The sequence below is a fragment of the Lacerta agilis genome, chromosome 2, assembly GCF_009819535.1.
Source record: "Lacerta agilis isolate rLacAgi1 chromosome 2, rLacAgi1.pri, whole genome shotgun sequence".
Lineage (NCBI taxonomy): Eukaryota > Metazoa > Chordata > Lepidosauria > Squamata > Lacertidae > Lacerta > Lacerta agilis.
Window position 1 is genome coordinate 57106369 of NC_046313.1, and position 10696 is coordinate 57117064.

A 10696-nucleotide genomic window follows, 5' to 3' on the forward strand; every position below is an offset into this window, starting at 1 on the left:
ACTGGCTCATTTTCAAGTGGCACTAGCTGAATTATCTGGAACCAAATAGCTACACTGAAATCCTCAAAACAGTTGGAGGATACACACATGTAGAACATGCTTCCTGTCACAGGTATCAGACCTTTAAGTAGAATGAGTGTGTATGCTGTAAGCGCAACTTAAAGTACCATCTGTTACAATCAATAGTTCAGAGGGGCAAAACAAAGTATTGGAAAATTAGTTCACCCAAAAGCTGACAATCACACATTAATCAGCTATGCTATTCCTCCTCTAACCCTACTTCTGTCACCTACCTCAAACCTTCTACTATTTACAAAACTCACATTTTGGTCTGGTGGGTAGCTAGCCATTAAATGAACATGTCAAGACACAACGAGAGAAATGCAATAGTCTAGTGGTAGAGCATCTGCTTTGTGTGCAGAAAATTCAAGCCTCAGCATCTCCAGGTTGGGCTGGGGAAGACCCCTGTCTGAAGCACTGGAGAGCCATTTACAGTGACTTAAAGTGTAAACCATGAGTTTACACCAAAACCATAAATGGGTTTTACAAGCAGATCAGATCCTTAATTTTGCCACACATACCCCCGTGGTCCAACCTTGACAGGTGAGCAAGAACACCCGCCAATTACATGATGTCATAATTATGGCTAGTGACTAACATCTGTCAAAGTTCAAAAGAGGCCATTATAATTAATCAGCTGATCAGCAATTAAAGCAACTTTCTTTGAAGACATGCTTTCAGTGCCAATCATCTGACTGGCACTGGGAATGCACCTTTAGAGAAGCCTGCTATAACTTCTGATCAGCTAACTGGTGGATACAAAGAGCTCATTTGATGCTTCTGCAGAGGGCAGAATGCTCATATAAACAGAAAATTTCCCCCTCTGCAGAGAAAGTGGTTTGTATTCAAAGTGCTTCCTTCAACTCTCTTGGCAAAGTTACAGTTGATCTTAGCTGTTACAGGGCTCTCCCCAAACCACAATCACCTTATCATAAGTCCTTGCAGAGTCCTACACTTTGCTTAGAAGCCCTGACAATCAACTAATTTTATCTGTCCTACACCTGGTGTCATATATAGTCAGGTACAGGGCAAGTGGGCAATAAATAGTAGCACAGTGTCACAAATTGTAAGGAATTTGTAAGGTCCTACTTAAATTGCCATGTGTAGGTCAAGTAGGCATGGCTTGACCAAAATTGCCTGCCAGGCCAAGTGGGGAGTGGTTTCCCAACCCCTGGTGTAGTCAATATTGAACTATATGGGCTGACCTGGTATAAGGCAGCTTTCTATGTTCCTTTGTAGGGTTCCCTCCCTCCTTCCTTAATTAATTGGGCTCCAAAACATGCATAGGAAAAGGGACAAGGCATAGCTATGAAGCCTTCACAAAGAATATATTGAGCTATCTACCAACTAAGTAATGTGGATATTCTTTTTCCCACTGCATGAAAAATATTGCTCTGCTCCTGATCACTGTTACAGGAAAGTTCTGGCGCACAGTCACCAAAACAAACATGGAATTTAGGGCTCCTACAATCACATAGTAGGAAAAACAGAAATCCATAATTTTTGTAGTGCATTCAACGTAGTACAAGCAGATTTCCACCCACACAATAGAACTTCAATTTCCTCGGCTGTCCCCATGTGTCACCAAAATCTGCTCTAAAGAGCGCCCAATCCTTTGGAGTCTATCTTGAGAGCACACAAGGGGAGCTGGTCGGCACAGGTGAGGAAGATAAAGTTACATTGCACAAACTTAAGTTTATTACACAAGTTGAACTGCAGCTTAGGATACAGCCCAACACAGCTTGAATATAATCATGAACAAACAAAAGTTATTTCAGTTATTTATATTCCACCTTTCAGGATACAATCCTTCCAAGGCAACTTACAAGAATCATTCATCTGCTTTTTAAATTTATCTTTCCCCAAACACAATATTTGGGTCATTAGGAGCAAATTAAGAGCAAATAATTCCATCCAGAAACAAAACCTAACATTATCATATTAACAAAAAATTGCCTAGTAACTACATTGTACCTCAATCATAACAGCTAATAGGCGATAGGTAATTCTGTGTGACAGTTAATTGTATGCACAAATAGTTGCAGAAGTCACAAAGTTAATAAAACGTAAATAACATTTCAACATAAAGTCAGTAAACTTATGCAACATTATATCCTGAAAACAGAACAGTTTAACATTTAACAATTATTTAAAGATGCTAGTTTTTAGAGGGATCTTTCATTGTTCTGCCACTACCAAAAAAGCAAATTTTAAGTTAATTCAAGTTGCTCATTCCCATTAGCTCCGTAATAACAATTCAACACATAAAACTTCACCATCACATGTCATGAATGCATATTCCATCATTATTCGGGGTAGGGGGTGTATTCAAAAAATCTGTATACTTATTCTAATTAGGAAAATTTACAGCACACTTCTATGCAAGTTTACTTGGAAGAGATCACACTGTGTTCAATGAGATTTGCTCTCTAGCAAGTGTATTTAAGAGCAGCCAAACTACTGGAAGTCAATTCAGATATACCGTATGTCAATAAAAATGGCAGTACAAGATTCAAAGAAGACAGAAATTAAGCAAACTGATAATCATTGTAGCCAGCAAACATGTTTCCTACTTACATTTAGAAGTTCTACCTGCACGAGGAAGATAGTATACAAAACCGGGAAAAGACAGTGAAAACCTAGAAACAGTAATCTACAGCTTCAATATTTAATCTGCCTTACTTATATTGTCATTTTATTAATTATCCAGAGTCCAATGCAGTTTTAAAAATGTGGACTGTGTAGTATTTAAATTTGAAAGGCTAAAGAATATGTCAAAAGGAATAGATTGTAGGATCATAACCCAAGTATTTCAACTCTCATTCCTTCCAAAGCCTTATATCTAAATATACATACATTAGTAATTCCTCAATGTTTAATCATGTTTTCAAAATACAGTAATAGCTAAGATATTTCTTATACTGTATTAAAGAGCTCCCTCTACAGGCAACAGGTCCCATATATGGAACCTTGCATAATCAGCCTATGTCTGCATCACTTCTGTAGAAGCACTTTGTAACAGAAAGGTAAGGTTGCAATGCTTTGTCATTCTTTGTAAGCCTGTTGCACTTCCAGAAAATTGTAAAAGCACTTGTTCAGAATTTAAGTCACAAACATTCATTGAAAGAAGAAATCAACAGATTTCTGAAGAAACTGCTAAAGTCGAGTAAAGTGTGCATGCACATGAAAGCTCATACCAATAACAAACTTAGTTGGTCTCTAGGGTGCTACTGAAAGGAATTTTGTTGTTGTTGTTGTTAAAACAGGAATCTATTAAAAGCCTCATTTCCCACTCAAATTTACATTATACCAAAAAGCAGCATTAACAGAACAGTATTTTGCAAAATAAGTAAGGAGTGCTTGATGAAAAAAAATAAGGGCTTTTCGGTGAAATACAACATATAAATAAATAGGAGCACAGCGTAACCTAAATTGGGCAAACCGGTTTGTAAGGTCCTACTTAAATTTGTAATTAATCACTGAACACGTTAACATTGAACATTGAAGTATTCCAGATGGTTTTATTTCACAGAATGTACATTTTGGGATCTTGATTTCTGACAAGACCAAAGATTTATGCACTAGTTAATGAACAAGCAAGCAATAAATAAGTTAATTTTACTTTCAAACAAGCTTATTTAACAACAGATCAAAGAATAGGGATAATCCCAAAGTTTATCAACTTTATTAAAAATAACTCAACAACACGTACTACAGTTGGGAACTATGATCCTGTTCCGCTCAGGGTTCACTGAACTAGTACCCAGAATGCCACCAAACACACTGGGTGTAATTCAACATATCACAAAGTGGCATACATGAGTAAAGAACTAGGTTCACTCACGGTGAGACCTCCCCCACCCTGTACAGCCCCTAAACCTGTTCTAGGGGTTCCTCCAATCCTCCAAAGCAGATTTAGGGAATGCAGGGGACATGTGCGGGGTGGGGGGTGGGGTCTTACTGTGAGAGCGAACCTAGTTCACCACGCACAGCAACTTACTGTATATTCTGGTGTATAAGACTACTTTTTAATCCAGGAAAATCTTCTCAAAAGTCAGGGGTCGTCTTATACGCCGGGTGGAGAATGTGCAGTCAAGTATATCTCAAACTCTATATTTTAACTGGAAAAGATGGGGGTCGTGCTATACGCCCAGTCGTCTTATACGCCGGAAAATACGGTAGTTGGATCCAAAAAGTATAACTTATTTCTAGGGAACATAGGAATTCAGCTGGAAAGGAGGAAAGTTGTTCAGAGTCCTGGTTTATAGGTAAAAAAAAATTGCATGAGAACAAGTTGTTAAAAGTTTTTGTTTTTCGTACTTCCCATAAAAGTAGAACGATATTTTCTACCACAATTTTCTACCTTGTGACTTAGGCTTCCCAATAGAAGTGGAAGAGAACCCTAGAGAGCCAGTTACAGTGTACACCAGGGGTTGTCAACCTGGTCCCTAACGCCCACTAATGGGCATTTCAGGATTCTAGGTGAGCAGTAGGGGGTTCTACGGCACAAATGAATCCTCCTTCCATCAAGCACGGGTGGGCAGTAAGGAAATTTTACCATCAAGAAAGATGCATTAGTGGGTGGTAGGTATAAAAAGGTTAACTACCCCTGGTGTACACCAACCATACTGAGCTAGGTGGAGCAATGGTCTGACTAAGTATAAGGCTGCTTCCTATATTCCCTAAGCAGAATTGCTTGTGAATGAAAGTAGCTAAGGTTATTTGCCAGACCCAACCTCTACTGGAGTTACAAGTTAAATTATTATTAGGCTCCACCACTCATAAATATCTCTTCTTGCACCAGATGCCCAAGATTGCTGCTTCCCTTCTGTTTCCACAAGGCAACAAAAACGTTAGAAGCTTCCTATCCAGCTTCAAGATCATTACAGACTTCACTGTACAAGAGTGGTAGGGAAAAGCAGCCCCCAAATTGGCTGCATTTTCTCATTATGAACTGTGCATTTCTCTTATCCTCTACCCAAAGGGTGATGCTGAAAGTATTCAGATGTGTGTCATAATACCTCAAAATCACTTCATCAAATTGCTGCAGAGTTGTAGCAATAAATGTGAAGCTTCAAAGTCACATATGCATCACCATATCAATTCAGTAGTGTGCTATATAATACATATTCACTGTGATTTCTTATCAATGAACGTATTGATAAATTAGGAATTCTCCATGATATACAAACAGACATTTCCTCCTCCTAGTACTTTGCAGTCTTGGGAGCTCAAATGAAATAGTGAACTAACAAAAAACAGAAAGAAAGTTAGGGGGAGACAGGAACAGGACCAAGCCGTTAGAAAACCACATGCATGTAAAAAATTAATAATGGTAGTCTCTCCAGAGAAATGAGAGAAATGAAATTTCAAGCAACCCAAATGCAACAATGTCACAAAAGCCAGAATAGAGAAGATCATAACTGCAAGCGATCCCTTCTAAAAGTGAAGATGGCAAAGAATACATTCATGCTACATTACTTAAGATCAGAGAAGGAAGCAGATGAGTGTCTTGGATTTCACTTGTTGGTTATAAGAAAGAAAACAAGGAGACAGTATTGCTGAACAGTTGAAGAATAGTGTGGATAACCAGGTGGAAAAGAGGACTACACCTTGAATAGTTGTGTAGAAGAGTAAAGTTCAGCCAGTGTAGCTCATATGCAAGCTATGCCCGTTAAAATTCCCTCTTCTACACAACTATTCAAGGTACAAGAAGGCTTATCTACTCTTCCACCTGGGCAGCCTAGCAAAATTGCTATGAACTACTAGAACATGCAAAAAATTAAGTAATTCAAATGGAAAATAGACATTATTACAAAGCTAAAAATCCTAACCAGACTTGCATCATCTCTGGTTTAAGATGGTTTGAGAAAACAGCACATTAAGTACATTGGAATGTCACTAATTTGTAAAATAATATTATGAAAGTCTAACATTTATATTTCATAGAATTATTAAGTCTTTAGGCCATCATTATAGAATCATAGAATTGTAAATTGGAAGTGATGCAGAGGGTCATCTAGTCCAACCCCCTGCAATGCAGGAATCCTGCCCACAGCCATCCCTGGGTGATAGCGGCAGACCTTGGGGTTCTCAAATTTCAGCAGCACCCTGTGCAGCACCAAAATCCCCCCTTCCTTTCTACATAATAGTTGTGGAGCCCCCTGCAATGCTCCCGAGGCTCTGTGCCTAGTGCAACAGAATCAGTCGCACTCCCCTAAATCCGCCTCTGGTGGATGGACTCACACCACCAACAAACCTTCAAGTTTGAAAAACTTCAAATAACCTTTTATTGGTACAAAAACAAACACATGCTATATTCTTTGTTACCTTAACCAATTCTATTGGAGTTTGGTACCCCCCCCAATCTCTTATCAATTTTTCTCTTTAAATAACTATGCATACAGGTTTTACTCATTTTTGTCGATTGCAGGCATGAAAACAATGCCTGCCTTGAAATATCATATGAATGAGGCATAAACTATCTTTCAGTATCAAATCTTGTATGACTCATGCCAACATTAGCTACAGAAGTTATCACTTGATACTTCAAGCTTTTATAGCACAATCCTACAAATGTCTATTTAATTCATATAATTTCAATGTGGCTTACTCCCAAGGTTAAAAGGCATAGGAATGCAACCATCACTGTTCTACCAGTGTATGGTGATCATAAAATATATTACTTTAGATACCACAGGACTTCAAAGTATATTTCAATATTAAGTATAGAAAATGCAGTTGGCGCTGTGATCTAAACCACTGAGCCTTTCGGGCTTGCCAATCAGAAAGTCGGTTGTTCAAATCCACATGACAGGGTGAGCTCCCGTTGCTCTGTTCCAGCTTCTGCCAACCTAGCAGCTTGAAAGCAACCTACCAGTACAAGTAGATAAATAGGTACAGCTGCGACAGGAAGGTAAATGGTGTTTCTGTGCACTCCGGCTTCCGTCACAGTGTTCCGTTGTGCCACAAGCGGTTTAGTCATGCTGGCTACATGACCTGGAAAGCTGTCTGTGGACAAACGTCAGCTCCCTCAGCCTCAAGCAAAATGAGCACCGCACTCCATATCACCTTTGACTGGACTTAAGCATCCTGAGGTCGTTTACCTTTACCATAGATAACCAGATATCAAATATACAGTGTACCTTGGTTTGCGAACAGCCTAGTTTACGACCATTTTGGATTACGACCAATTCAAACCCATAAGTGTGCGTTCGTTTGCGAACCTTTTTTGGATTACGACCCCTTTTTTATTACAAACAACTTTTTTGGTTTACAATTTTTTTTATTACAACTTTTTTTTTGTTTTTTTTTTGGAGGCCCCATTGGCGAAAGCGCACCTTGGGTTATGACCTGTTTTGGTTTACGAACAGACCTCCGGAACAGATTATGGTCGTAAACTAAGGTACCACTGTATATGTATCAAATGATTCTGTATTGCACTATGTGTGATAAAGCTTACTAGCTTACTAGGGTTTATCATTACTGTTGAATTTATTCAGGGTTTTGCAAAATACTGACATGTATTCTCACCATTATGCAGGTTTAAATCAAAGTGCTTATGAAATAAACAAGATGGAAACTTTTCTGCTTTTAAATAATGTTTTGCTGAAGACATGCCCAGTCTGAAGCACATGCTTCAAATTAGAGGCCAGTAACACAAGCATCCATGTAACAACAAGCCATGGGTAATGTAGAGAAAATATTAAATCTTTTGGCCTTTACAGCCTTTCTTGCACCTCAAATTACAATTTCATGCTGTTATTGTTCCCAGTAGCTTCTATATTACTTTACAGAAGTATGTCTGTATTAAATTCTGATTTCATTTTTAAATAAAGGGCTTTAATCAACAAAGTCATTGCACAAAGGGAATGAATTTTGTTCATGCAACTGAACTTTCCCTATAAGCCCACCCTGGGAACTCCCCCATCTCACTAGAACATATTAACTATTAGTATTAGTAAAATACTGTGATGTGGTGGTTAGAGTTTGGCTTAAATGCGGAGAACCATGTAAGACACCTTGAGCTCCCTGCAGGAAAGGTGGGCTATAAATGCAAAAAAATAAAAATAAATGTCAATCTCAGAATCAATTTCCCATGCATCTAAGCTCTCTGGGTAGAATTTTGGGCACATAATTATAGCAGACACAACTGCTGCAGGTTTATGGTTTTATACTGGTGGTTCATGCAGGAAACATTTCAAGTGCAGATTCACTCATACATCTTTAAATATGCATCTGGGAACATGCTCAACGTAACTACATGACAAAGTCAGACCAAATGCAGGGGTTCCAGAGAATCTACCACAGTTGATGTCAGCATCCTTTTCCCCCCTTCATCTATTTTTAGGTCTAGAACTGATAAAACAAGAGTTGGGTGAGGTGGCTGCAGCTGCTGTCACCACCATCTTCTACACTACCCCCAAATGCCCTACCTTACTGATCTTCAACTGGTGGGTCGGACCCACTACCAGGTCATAGCTTCTCTAAGGTGAGTCACAGCAGCAACAGCAGGAGCAGCACTATACAAATATATGGTTAAATAAATTAACACATGCGTGTTCGGGTTTAATTATTGTTAGCTTTATTTAATGTATTACCCCCATCCTTCGACAGCAGGTCCCAGGCTGGGTTAGAACAATTTAAATTTAAATTTATGGTGTGTCCTGTCTGAAAAACCTGAATACAACCACCCTATCCCTAAAGTACACTACACCAGGGTTCAGATGCATTTTGTGGAAATGAAGGTGGTGGCAACTGTTTCAGCCAAGTTGCCTAGCATTTCTCTACTCAAAGGTGGACTAAGGGCCTATCAAGACAGCTAGAGCTGCATTGCACCCGTTCCCACTACTGACCACCCATCCATCTCTCTGAACCAAGCTTGCTACAGGCATCCAAACTTTACACATTTGCTGCTTCAAACACCCAGCAGTCTATTTTAACTGGGTATGAAGGATAAACTGAAAACTCCAAATATGCTTTCCTTAGTGGTAGAGAAAAGCACAAACAGGTGGAATATTTACACCCAAGATATCAGATGGAGAGATTTTGCCCATAGAAGGGATTAAAGTACTTTTAAGCTTCCCAACCTAAGGTAACAACAATTTGTCTGCCCAAGAAATAATTCTGCATCGGGATGCATCCTAGGGGATAAAGTTTAAGTCCTGTGCTAACCAGCCTGCTAAGTCTCACTATCCTTTCATTCAACCTGTCAATGCACTCTAGAACATACCCAATAGTTCTTTGCAGATAAAAAGATAAGTAAAGGTGGAAAAACTAATATACCCTTATTGGTCTCATTAGGAAACTCCAGATATGCCCTTGTGAAGTTTGAGGTTCCATGAAAGCTTAACTAAAGTTATCTTTGGATTTGTGCATTGGGAGGTTTTCCAGTAAGTCAGATTGACAATCACACAGGGCTATTTTGTTCTAGTAAACCTTTCTGTGCTGCACCTGCTCTCTGTTTATGACACCTGATCTGAATCAGGCAGCTTCATCTACACAGCCTGATTATCAGCACATGGGGGCTTGACGAAATGGAAGCTTTGATCCTCTGAATCCTAGCATTCTACTTCCAGGAGGGAAGTAGCCTCTGTCCTATTTCGGGGGTTGGAGATCTCCGACAACACATTCAAACGATACCTAGGATTAGGAACCCCACATACCAAACGCTGGTGGCTAATTTATTCACGTTACTGACCAACGTCTCCAAATTGCTTTCTGTACCCATTGAGTGTGCAGAGAGACACCGTTACCCGAGTACACTGCAACCAAATAGCCAATCGCCCTTTTTAAAAGAGATGCACCGCCACCCGTACATGCAGTTACGCTTTGACCAAGTTATCACGATCTCATTGCGGGAGGTGTGTGAAGAATCATCACTCGCGCTTCCTCAACAGTCTAACCCTCAAGGACGATCGCCTCAACCCCTCCAAAAAAGGGGGGCATAATCCCCAACTCCTGCTCTTCTGACCCCGAATCATTTCTTGCCCTCGCCAAGGCCGGTCACGTTCAAACCTACCGACAACCTACCTGCAGATTTACCCTCCCAAACCCATTGCCTTTTTTCCAGCATCGAGGTCTCCCACTCCCACCCCTTCCAATCCAAACGAGACCTCCTCCTTCGCCTACCGTCCTCCCCCACCCCCAGCAACAATGCAGTTCCTATCCCTTAAAAAATAAGACTAAAAACCTTCCCGTCTCCCCCCCCCTTCACCACCGCCAGCCACTGCCCTGACGCGCATGCGCAATGGCGGCTCCCTCACCGTTGCCGGGTGACTCTCCCCTCGGCCCTCAGTTTCAGCAGCAGCAGGTTCCTCCGAGTCTTTCCGTTCGAGGGCCCGGCTTGGCTGGGCCTGGCTCGGCTCCACAGGGCTGGTTCTCCGGCGGCGGCGGCGGCAGCCGAGGGTAACGAGCGTGAAGCTGCCGTCCCGGTCCCGGCCCCGCCCCTCGAGGCCACACAAATACAGAAGATCTGGCGCGCGGCAGAGGCAGCCTCAGTCTCCGTAGCTGAAGCTTCTCGACTGACGGACTCTTCAACTGTAATGAGCAGAAAGCGGCAGACCAGGAAAGGAAGTGACGCGCGCCTGATTGACAGGGAGCGGCGCGCGGGCATCGCCCCTCCGCTTATTTCCTA

The 10696-nt window shown here is 40.8% G+C and overlaps 1 protein-coding gene across 1 annotated transcript in view; it reads right to left on the reverse strand.

Annotated features, from left to right (window-relative positions):
• Positions 1 to 10682, reverse strand: part of FAM13B (family with sequence similarity 13 member B) — a 55619-nt gene extending 44937 nt beyond the window's left edge. Inside the window, 1 exon segment of the mRNA XM_033140176.1 lies at positions 10326 to 10682. The gene's annotated coding sequence lies outside the window, so the exon portion shown is untranslated.
• Between the last annotated feature and the right edge of the window lie 14 nt (positions 10683 to 10696).